Raw genomic sequence first — 11,251 nt, 5'->3', positions numbered from 1 at the left:
CATTCTGGCCCCTAGTCTCATCACTCTTGAAAATATGGGGAAACCCCATAGTGATTAATTAGATTGGTTGCTAAGAAGGCTCCAGTAATTTTTCAAGGAAGAGACTAGAAAAAAAAATTGTTGAGTGTACATTTGTATGCTTGTGAGAGCACCCACACAACACCGTGAAGCGCCTGTGGAGGTTAGAGGACAACTTACAAGATTTGGTTCTCTCTTTGCACCACATGAGACTGAGTCCTGGTGAGCAAACTCGGGCCATCAGGCTTGGTAGCAGATGCCTTAACCTACCCAGCCACCTTACCTGCCTGAGACTAGAATTTTTGTTTGTTTGTTTGTTTTGGTCTTTCGAGACAGGGTTTCTCTGTGTAGCTTTGCACCTTTCCTGGATCTCGCTCTGTAGACCTGGCTGGCCTGGAACTCACAGAGATCCGCCTGCCTCTGCCCCCCCCCCCCCCAGTGCTGGTATTTAATCTGAAACTAGAATTTTAAGTAGAAAGGATGAAGTAGTCTAGAGTGATAGAAGAAGGTGGCCCGAAGCATCAACTGTCAGGAAGGTAAATGATTAATAGAAGACAGACAAGGGGCAAGCTGACTTGACTGCTTTATTTTATTGGTTGGGGTCTAGGTTAATGGAACTGGGAAAAAAGGATGATGATTTGAAACTCAGAAGAGTGGTCTCGGCAGTTTGGAAGTAGTGTAGCACAGTGGTGAAGTGTTTGGGCCCCGCTTTACCGTTTACTAGTTTATAACCTTCATGGACCTCATGGAATAGCCCTGAGAGTACACCGAGTTCAAAGCACAGTGCCGGTAATAATAGACGCTTGGAAAAACGTTAACTGCTGTGTTTGGAGTTCTTCTTCCTCTTTCCTAATATTCTTTAATAGGAAAGAGACACTCATTCCAGACCATTATAAAAGTGATGAACAATTGATTGTATGAGAGCTTGGATCAGGTTTATTTTGAGGTTTGGGCCCCGCTGAGATGATGCGACAGACACCTCTCTCTCAGTATCTCCTTTGCTTGGTCTCTGGAGTGACTTTGAAGAAGCTGAAGTTATGGCTGGCAGGATGCACTTGGTAACTTCCTTGGAGAAGTCCATGCACTGCTGTCCCTTGATACTTGACAGTTTTCACTTCTGCCTCCTGGACACTAGAAGCCATGTGGGCTCACACCCAAGTGTCCTGGTTTCGGAGGCTCCAGGGCCACTTGGCAGTCATCCTGCTTCCGGGCCCAGCCTTGCCTCTCTTTAGCGGAGTGTTCAACTCGGACCCCACACACAGTCCTAGCCCCAGCCTCCGCGCAGGCGCCGCCAGGGCCACCCCTGCCGCCATGTTTCCCCCGCCCACGCGCTCCCCTCCCACCACTCTCCCTCCCCTCCCCAGCTCCCTTATCCCCCACCCCCTGGTGAGGTCAGGCAGAGGCTCTGTCGCTGCGGCCGCAGCAGCTCAGCTCCTATTCCCAGGCAGCCTGGAACAGGGACTTTGGCAAATAACTGGAGCGGCGTTCGGGTTAGGGTAAGCGCTCTCCCTCTGCCTTGAAGTGGCCGGGGCGACTAGGGGGTGCAGCGGGGCGGGCGTCTGTGCCTCGCGGCAGTAGGGAACCCGGGCTGCGCTGCGCGACTCCCTCTTTGGCCCTCGGAGCGCAGCTGCCCGCAGAGGAGCGGCTGGGTGCAGGGACTCGGCAGACAAGGTGAGGCAGGGTCCTGAAGTCACAGGGGCTCCAGGAGCTTCCCCGCCTGCCTTCTGCACCCGCGTTGCGCGGCCAGGAGTTGGGAATCCGCGCGGGGAACTGCGAGGCGGGGACCCAGCTTCTCTCTTTGCCCACCCGGGTTTTCGCCCCCGTGCTGTCGCGCGCTCTTATCTCCGCACCTTTGCACTTGCAGGTCCCTTTGGCTCCAACAGAAGCTTGGGTACGAGTCAGAACTCAGTTTTTTTGTGCTTCTTTGTCATCCCTCCAAGATCTTCTCTGGTTTTCCCCATCGCTGCCCCGATCCTTTGGGGTTTCTCTGTCACCCTCAGCCTCACGGGTCTCTTGTCCTCTAACAGTTTCTACTTTGTGCTTCCTATTCCATCCCGCTTTCAGAATCTTGAGAGACTCCGTCGCTGGCTTCCCAGTCAAGAACACTTAACTTAGTTCTGAATGTCTTCAGCTGTGAATGTCTTGGCTCCTGTTCCCCCTTTTAAAATCACAGTTGATGAATTATTTTCTTGGAGGCTTACAGGGTTTAAGCCTACCATTTACAGAAAAAAAAAAGATGGGACAATTTCTTTATTAAATACCATTTAATAAGCATCTGTTGAGGAACTTTAAGGTTTCTTTCTAGGTTTTAATAACTTAGTCCAAAAACCAGTCACTTAAAATGTGTGTGTGTGTGTGTGTGTGTGTGTGTGTGTGTGTGTGTGTGTATGTTTGTATGCAATGTTTGTTTGTGGCCCTAAACCTTCCTGGCACTGTAGCAGGCTGGACTAAAGGAGGGCTGGTGGGTTTTGTAACCCCGGCTTCCTATCTCCATCTGCAAATTTAGGATGCTCATCATTTAAGTGGACTTAGCACTAGTCTCTCAAGTTAGCATAGACTGGTTACTAAGCACTTTGAATGGGCACTGAAAAGCGTTGGGGTTGAAAAGGATACCTGCCTTTTAAAGAAAAGCCACAGTTTCATGTAGTGCATTTTAGAACCCTGGGGTTCTTTAAAGACAACCAAACACACTACTTTTAGCCATTTCACTTTGTTCCCATTCAGTTGCCATGTTGGTTCCTACACCGAGGTTCGTTTGCTCATGCTGTAATTAGTGAGAGGAAAATTGAATGGAGAAGCTGAACGTGGAGGCAGATACCAGTGAAGAGCACATGCTGACGTATGCAGATGTGTTTTTAGAAATAGGTTTTATCTAGTTCTCAAACTTGAAAACCGAGCAAAATGAGTTAAGCAGTTATGATATCATTTTTTTATCTAAAAAATTAGTTCCTTTAACCACAAATCCTTATTAATACCCTTACAGTTACCAGTGACCAGTGATTGATTCATTTGCTTAATGTGTGACTAGGTGCTGGCATTGATGACAGTTCACTAATTGGCAGCAGCCTCAAAAGAAACCAAATTGCCAGTGAAGATGCTGATTATGTTTCACTCTCCTGGTAGCACTTAGGTTTGGTAGTGAGGCAATGGGAAGAGTTTCTGCTGCAATAGCAAATGAAGGCATTTGTAGAAAGACAAGAACTTCATATACTCAGTATTTTTAAGCTACCATTTTTATTAGCAAAATTTGAAGCTGGGCAGTGGTGGTGCACCCCTTTAATCCCAGCACTCAGGAGGCAGAGACAGGCGGATCTTTGTGAGTTTGAGGCCAGCCTGGGCTACCAAGTCAGTTCCAGGACAGGCTACACAAAGAAACCCTGTCTCAGAAAAAAAAAAATTGAAATGCGTGGTGTGGTTTTATCAGCTTTAGTCAATGTTTTGAAGAAAGTGATTTTCACAAAGCAGTAGAGGCTATCAGTGATCAGTTTAGTTAGGTAACTTGCCTGATACTTCCTTTTCCACTGAATTTCTAGAGTTCACTCTAGTTTTAGTAAAAGGTAGAAGATGATAGGAAAAAGGGTATTCACCCTAGTGTGCTCACTTTTTTCATTTTTTGGCAACCTGTTTTTGAGACATACATTTTACTTGTTTCCCTTTGAGATTATTATTATTAAGCCTAAACTAAGATTATCACTGATGTGACTTTCTAATTAAAAACTATTCTTTTTTTTTTTTTGCCTGGAAGATAAAGAAAAATAGTGGATGCAAGGTAGCCATAAGCATTTTTTTCCTCTGCATTTTCAATATTTGACAGATTTTGTGATACCCTTAGAGATTACCAAACTAGATATTTAATTTTCCTTTTAAAAAAATTGAGAAAGGGTCCCACATGGCCCATGCTGGCCTCAGACTCGGTATGTAGTTGAGGGAAGCTGATCTTGAATTTGTGATCCTCTGATCGTCAGCTACTCAGTGCTTGGATTACATACTACAGAACCAGCTCTGACTGAAATGAATATTTCTGATGTTACTAAAGCTAACTTCATATTCTGCTACTATTATTGCCTTTTCTTTCTTTCTTTCTTTTTTCTTTCTTTCTTTCTTTTTTTTTTTTTTTTTTTTTTTTTTTTTGGTTTTTCAAGACAGGGTTTCATTATTGTAGCTTTGGAGCCTGTCCTGGACTAGGTCTGTAGACCAGGCTGGCCTCGAACTCACAACTCACAGAGATCTACCTGCCTCTGCCTCCCGAGTGTTGGCATTACAGGCATACACCACCACCGCCAGGCCCCTTTTTTCTTTTATGTTGTATTCATTAAATTGATTTGCAGTACTAAAATGAGATTAACTTAAATATTCAAATAGTTTGATTTATGATGTTTGATATATCATTAAAACCCTTCCAGCATTTTGTTTCTGGTGTAATTGTTTATTTCTGTAAAATAGTATAACAATTTGGCAGAAATCACATTTTTTAAAAAAGCATGGAAAGTGTAAAAAAAAGAACAGCCCTAAAGTGAACTTTTCAAAAGTAGAGAAAGTGGTTTTCTTAGAGTTAGAGATATTTATAGCAATGAGATTTTTAAGTATTACTAATTATTTTAATATTTCATGGTATAAAATCTGTTGAATGTCTCCCATGTGCCAAGGCTTTGTATAATAGACACAGTGTAAAAACTTATAAGTTAGAATCCTTATAGATTGCAGCAAGAACAATCAATATAATACATAGAGTACAGAAAAACGAGAAAAACCTAGTTTCACAACGGTGGTATATGGTGGCTAATGTTATTTGTCAACATAATCTGGATTAAGACCTATCTAGCGACTCAGTAAAACATCATTTGGGGTGTGGCTGTGGGGGGGGGTTCCTGAGATTAGTGTATGAATCTGAGTGGACTAAGAAGGGAAGATCTGCCCCCAGTGTGGGCGTGCTCCAGCCAATTGGCTGTGGAGAACAGATACAGGAGGCGGAGAACAGATACAGGAGGCGGGTTGCTCTCTCCCACAGCTAAGAGAGTCACTTTTCCCGCGGCTGCCTTGGACATCAGAACTCCAGGCTTGTCGGCCTTTGGACCTAGGCTCCACTTTTAACCAGTGGCCCCTTAGGTTCTTAGGCTTGTGGCCTAAGAGAGTTTCACCGTTGGCTCCACCACCAGCGTTCCTGGGCATCCAGTTTTCGGACAGACTGCTGAGGGACATCTCTGATTTTGTAAGTCAATTCCCTCTCTTAGATCTACGCGAATCTCCTATTTTCTGTGTCTCTCTCTCTGGAGAACTCCGGCAACTATAGAGCTTCTTAGAATTCTGGAACTATAGAGCTTCTTAGAGAAGAGGTGATATATGAGCATAGCCCTAAAGAGAAGATAGAATGCTTTTAGTTTCTTAAGATCTGGGAACAAGTTGGGCCCGGTGGTACGGGCCTTTAATCCCGCACTCGGGAGACAGAGGGAGGGCGATCTCTGTAAATTTGAAGCCACTCTGGTCTACAGGGTGAGCAAATTCCAGGATAGCCATAGATACATTGTAAAGTCCTATCTCTGAAAAAAAAAAAATCAGGGATAATTTAGACATAGGAGCTACGAAGAACAGTAAACACAGTGTGGTGAGAGGTCTTAGTGAGCTGGACCAGAGAATGTTCGAGATAATAGATATTTAGCATTTAGAAGTCTTCTGAAAATTTGAATTTGATTGTCGGAACAATGGGAAGCCATTAGGGAATCTGAAATTATTGTCTGAAAAAAAAATGGAACTTAAGGCATGTTTTACAGAGCATTAAATTGAATGCCTGGCTCAGTCATTTACGTTAATACTCGAGAACGAAAACTTTGGTAAGTTGGCTAAATAGCTAAGCGAGTCTGTTCTTCTACTCTTTAGATAAGGGACTAGGAAAATAGGACCTGTGGGGCCTGTTTAAAGCAGTGAGCAGTCCTCCTGCCGCTGGCAAATTGTTACCTGTGCTGCAAGGTAAGTTGTCAACAACTTGAAAAAATTGCAGGCTTCTCAGGCATGTTGGGGCACAGACCTTTAATTTCAGGCCTTGGGAGGCAGAGGCAGGTGGGTCTCAGATTTCTAGGGCAAAGGGAGATGTTGTCTCAAGACAAGGCAAAACAGACCAGCTACTGAAAAAACACCACCATCCCAAACAGGTCATTTAAGAACTTGTTTTTCTGACCCAAGCAGCTCATGGACTCTGGCCTGCCTGCTGGGGAACATGCATGGGACCAAACCAGACCTTCTGAGTGTGGGTGACAATTATGTGGATAGTTATGCGATGGGGGAGGTGGGGGAAGCTAGAGGAAGGGAGGGAGGGGAAACAGGTTGGTATGTACAATGGAAAAAAACCTTTTTAAAAAATAAATTAATTTAAAAAAGAATTTGTTTTTTAAGGACTGATTTGTTAATTTCTTAGAAATGTGTTTCTTTTGGAAGGCTAGAAGTTTCTTTTGTGTACTAAAGAATCATTTAGGTTTTAGAAATGTCTTTTGGACTTTAAAGAGATTTGTTATTTCCTTTTAGCTGTGGATTCTGTAACATTTTCATATCGCCATAGATTTATGCTTTGAGTTTAGGATTGTCTCAAGTGCTTGGTGCTTAAATTAAATTTCATTTCTCTCAGCCTTCAGTTGAAAGCCATCCTAGATTTGATTTTTTTTTTTTTTTGTTTTTTGGTCTCAAATAGAAATATGTATGGTTATTAACATCTTATAGGATTCAATGCTGGTGTTGTGGGAGATCATTTCTTGTAAATGACCTCTAGCACCTCCTACAGGTTCAAATTCCAGTGTCTTAACTGAGCAAGCACAGATCCTTCATGACTTGACTCTAGAGATTTTTCCAACAGTTTTATCATTATTATTGTTATTATTTTTTTTTGAGAAATTAATTTATTTATTATGTATACAGTGTTCTGCCTGCATGCCAGAAGAGGGCGCCAGATCTCATTACAGATCGTTGTGAGCCACCACGTGGTTGCTGGGAATTGAACTCAGGACCTCGGGAAGAGGAGCTGGTGCTCTTAACCTCTGAGCCATTTCTCCAGCCCTCTTTTTTTTTTTTTTTTTTCCGAGACAGGGTTTCTCTGTGTAGTTTTGGTGCCTGTCCTGGATCTTGAGCTATAGACTGGGCTGGCTTGAACTCGCAGAGATCCGCCTGGCTCTGTCTCTCAAGTGCTGGGATTAAAGGTGAGCGCCACCGCCTGGCCAGTTCTATTCTTCTCATACAAATTTCTGTTGGTTTCACCTGTTTTTCTCAATATGAAACTTTTGTGTTTAGCATTATTCCTGGTGCAGAGTAGATACACTATAGGAAGCCATGCCATATAATTCATTTTTAAAATTCTTTTTCTCTGTCGTTTCAAAGCTTAGTACTATTCAAGAAACAATTTAAATATCAGGCCTTATTGTAGCATTTGCTATTGTAAACAGTTTCCTTCCTTTGAAGGTGAATAGTAGTAACAAACTTGCCCTATTGTGTCATCATTAAGCTTTTGTGGTACCTGGCTGCTGGCTCTGGGAAGGTGACCTGGACCTCTTCTAGCTTGCCTGTTGTTGATGTCCTGCGCACCCGCACCGAGCCATGCTGTGTCCTTCTTAGTTACTTACTAATGAAGAAATGCTGCCTTGTGAATGTTCTCCTGTTATGTTAATATACCATATGATTTAATACTGCTTTGCCTTTTCCATAGCTCTCTGGTATTTCAAAGCAGTCTATGGGAGAGTTTATTTATGAAGCATAATTGTTGAGAATATAAACACTGTAGCTAGGCAGTTTGGGTTCTGATTCTATCTAGGATACTTGTCAGCTGGGGGATGTGGAGTGAGGGAGTAACATAAATATACCTCAATTGCCTCATCATTAAAGTAAGAAAAACGAAAGTCACCCCTTATGGTCTTTTAAAGTTTAAATGAATTGGCTAGACCCACAATTAATTTGAGATTTTAAGACTTGCAAAACTCAGAAAATTGATAAAAATTTCATTTGGTAAGTTAGGTGACAAAATTCAAGTGGTAACAAAATGTAACTTGAAAATATTAAAACCCTTTTTCTTCTTAGTGGTAGTCTTAATTTATATTTATTGTAGAATTAGTAATATGTTTATGGAATAGTGCCACAGACCCTAGTGGAGTATTACATAATATACAGTATTATGTAATTACCTATCTGAAAGGCTGGACATTTCTGAATTGGGATTATATCTGGCACTGAGGTTCTTTGATAAGAGACTATGCCTTGTCTCCTCACAGTAAAGTGCTCAAAGAAGGGCTTTGCACATATTAATAGTAAGCAGTTGCTGTGGGTGGTGGAGATTCGGGAGGTAAATAAATTACTTTATCTTCTCAGTACCTTGTTCATGATGGTTACCATGTAAATTGTTACCATATAATACATGCTGATATATTCACACAACTCTCAATAGAGAGGGATGTCTGTCTGCTCCTTATATCAGAAGAAAGCAGAAATAGCAGGGCCACACCAACTAAAATTAGCCAAAACTCTGCTCTGTCAGTACTGGTACTTGGTACTTGGTGCTCAGTCTGCCAGGGCCATATTTATAGAGTATTTTTGTGTTTCTTTTGCTATTTAAACTTCCTATGGTTTTTTATGACAAGAGAGCCTTTTGTGTGTGGTGGTCAGTTAATATGTTTTTCTTCTGATTATATACTTATTTTTGACATTAAATTCATAATTTATATTAAGAATCTATATTAAAAACAGAAGGAAAGTATCAGACAAATGAGACATAATCCCTAGCCTTTAGTAATTTCAGGACCATTCATAGTTACATAGGATCATGAGTGTTCAGTATAATTTTTGATTTTGATCTTTAACTTTTAAATAATATTAAAAACATGCAAAAAGAAAGCCTCCGAGCCAACTATTAACTGACCTTAGTGTCCATTACGTGAATTTCTTCAGTATAGCAACCTTCTCTCATTACCTCATATCTTGGCAACCATTTCATTCCAAGTTGACTATAAAAACACCTAGTTTAAAGATTGTCCTTATCTCTATTTGCCAATCATGATATTTTATGCCCAAAATTCTGTGTCTCAGTGGATTTTTTTTTCTGGAATGTTCTCTCAGTTAAGATAAATCTCTTCAACCCATCTGCCAGTTCCTCCTCCCCCTCCTCCCTCCCATCCTCCTCCCCCTCTCCTTTCTCCCTCCCTCCCTCCTTCCCTCCCTCTTTCTTTCTTTCTTTCTTTCTTTCTTTCTTTCTTTCTTTCTTTCTTTCTTTCTTCCTTCCTTCCTTCCTTCCTTCCTTCCTTCCTTCCTTCCTTCCTTCCTTCCTTCTCTCTCTCTCTCTCTCTCTCTCTCTCTCCCCCCCCCCCCCAACCTACTTGTCTGCTTTTTCCAATCATGGGCTCAATATCTCTTGCTTCTCTCTTCTCTCTTTTTCTTCTCTCTCTCTTTCTTTCTTTCTCTTCCTTCCTTCCTTCCTTTCTCTTTCTATCTCTCTCTTTTTCTCTTTCTTTCTTCTCTCTTTTTTCTGTCTCTCTTTTTACTTTCTCTTTCTTTTTTTCTCTCTCTCTTTCTCTCTCTCTCTTCCTTCCTCTCTTTCTTTCTCTCTCTCTTTCTGTCTCTGTCTGTCTTTCTTCCTTCCTTCCTTCCTTCCTTCCTTCCTTCCTTCCTTCCTTCCTTTCTTTCTTTCTTTCTTTCTTTCTTTCTTTCTTTCTTTCTCTTTCTTCCTCTCTCTCTCTTTCTTTCTTTCTCCCCCCCCCTCTTTGTTCTCTGTGTAGCCCTGGCTGTCCTGGAACTGATTCTCTAGCCCAGGCTGGCCTTGAACTCAGAGATCCTCCTGCTGTGGCCTCTCAAGTGCTGGGATTAAAGGTTTGTACCATCACTAACTGGCATCCTATTATTCTTAGGTTTGGTCTTTTCCTGGATGTTTTGTGCCATGATTTTTTTTTTTTTTTTAGATTTAATGTTTTCTTTGGCCGATGTGTCAATTTCTTTTATCGTGTCTTCCACTCTTGAGATTCTCTCATATTCTGTTGGTGATACTTGCATCTGTGTAGTTCTTGTTCACTTGCCTAGATTTTCCATTTCCAGAATTTCCTTAGTTTGTGTTTTCTTTATTGCTTCTATTTCTATTTTCAGGTCTTGAAAAGTTTTATTTGTTTCCTTCAACTATTTGTTTTTTTTTCCCTTGGCTTTCTTTAAGGAATTTATTCATTTCCTCCAATTTTTTTGTTTCTTTCCCTCAACTTCTTTACGGGATTTGCTCATTTCCTCTTTAAGGACCTCAATTATCTTCATAATGTTGTTTTTAAAAAGGGTTTTCTTACGCTTTAGTTATGTTGGACTATTCAGGGCTTGCTGTGGTAGAACAGCTGGGCTCTAGTGGTGACATACTGCCCTGGCTGTTACCAATTCCGTCCTTACACTGGCATCTACACATCAGGGTTTGTGGCTAATTATAGGTCTAGGTGCCGATTTCTGAGTTTGTCTGTATTGGGTGGGTGTTTTTTCCCTTGGTTTCTGTTTCTTCTCTGATCTTCTGGCTAGAATGGCCCCATTCTGACAATTCATTCAACTAATATACATGAAATATATGTAATATATCCTAGGCGTTACTCTAACCCAGTGGTTTTCAGCGTGTGGGTTATATATCATTTCAGATATTTACATTACAGTTCATAAGAGTAGCAAAGTTACAGTTAAAAAGTAGCAATAAAATAGCTTTATAGTTGGGAGTTGCCATTACATTAAACACTGTATTAAAGGGTCAAAGCATTAGGAAGCCTGAGAAACATTGTAGTCTAACTTAAACAAACAGAGTCTCTATCCATTGTTCTTTCCACTACTCTAGGATCCCTCAGACTGGAGTGTATGTTCTGAATAAACAGAGTAGTAATGTGATAATGTACTCCTTGAGACAGAAAATAAATCAGTTTGTATTTTAAACTTCCTTTGAGACTTAATTTTTTATTTTATGTGTATGGGTGTTTTGCCTGCATGTATGTGTATGCACCACCTTAGTGCCTGGTACCTATGGAGGCCAGAAGAGGGTGTTGGGGAAGCCAGAAGAAGCCACGAAATCCCCTGTAATGCCAGGTACAGGTAGGTGATTGTGAGCTGCCCTGTGGATGCTGGGAATTGAACCTGGGTCCTCTGGCAGAGTATTCTATGCTCTTAACCGCTGAGCCATTTCTCTAGCCACAGTTTATATTTCATGAAGTATCTGTTTCATGTAAATGTTTAGGAGAACATTTACTGTTTTTTAATTTAC

At 41.4% G+C, this 11,251-nt stretch overlaps 1 protein-coding gene across 3 annotated transcripts in view; it reads left to right on the top strand.

Moving 5' to 3' along the window:
• The first annotated feature begins 1,367 nt into the window (after positions 1–1,367).
• Klhl13 (kelch like family member 13) overlaps positions 1,368–11,251 on the top strand; it is a 152,703-nt gene continuing 142,819 nt past the window's right edge. For 2 of the 3 annotated variants that reach the window (XM_036174722.1, XM_036174718.1), the window contains exon 1: positions 1,369–1,514. The gene's annotated coding sequence lies outside the window, so the exon portion shown is untranslated. Of the gene's footprint in view, positions 1,515–11,251 lie in introns of all 3 variants that reach the window. The other variant, XM_036174715.1, reaches the window with a different exon arrangement.

Source organism: Onychomys torridus, chromosome X (assembly GCF_903995425.1).
Source record: "Onychomys torridus chromosome X, mOncTor1.1, whole genome shotgun sequence".
Classification (NCBI taxonomy): Eukaryota; Metazoa; Chordata; class Mammalia; order Rodentia; family Cricetidae; genus Onychomys; species Onychomys torridus.
This window is presented reverse-complemented; position numbering and strand designations above follow the sequence as displayed.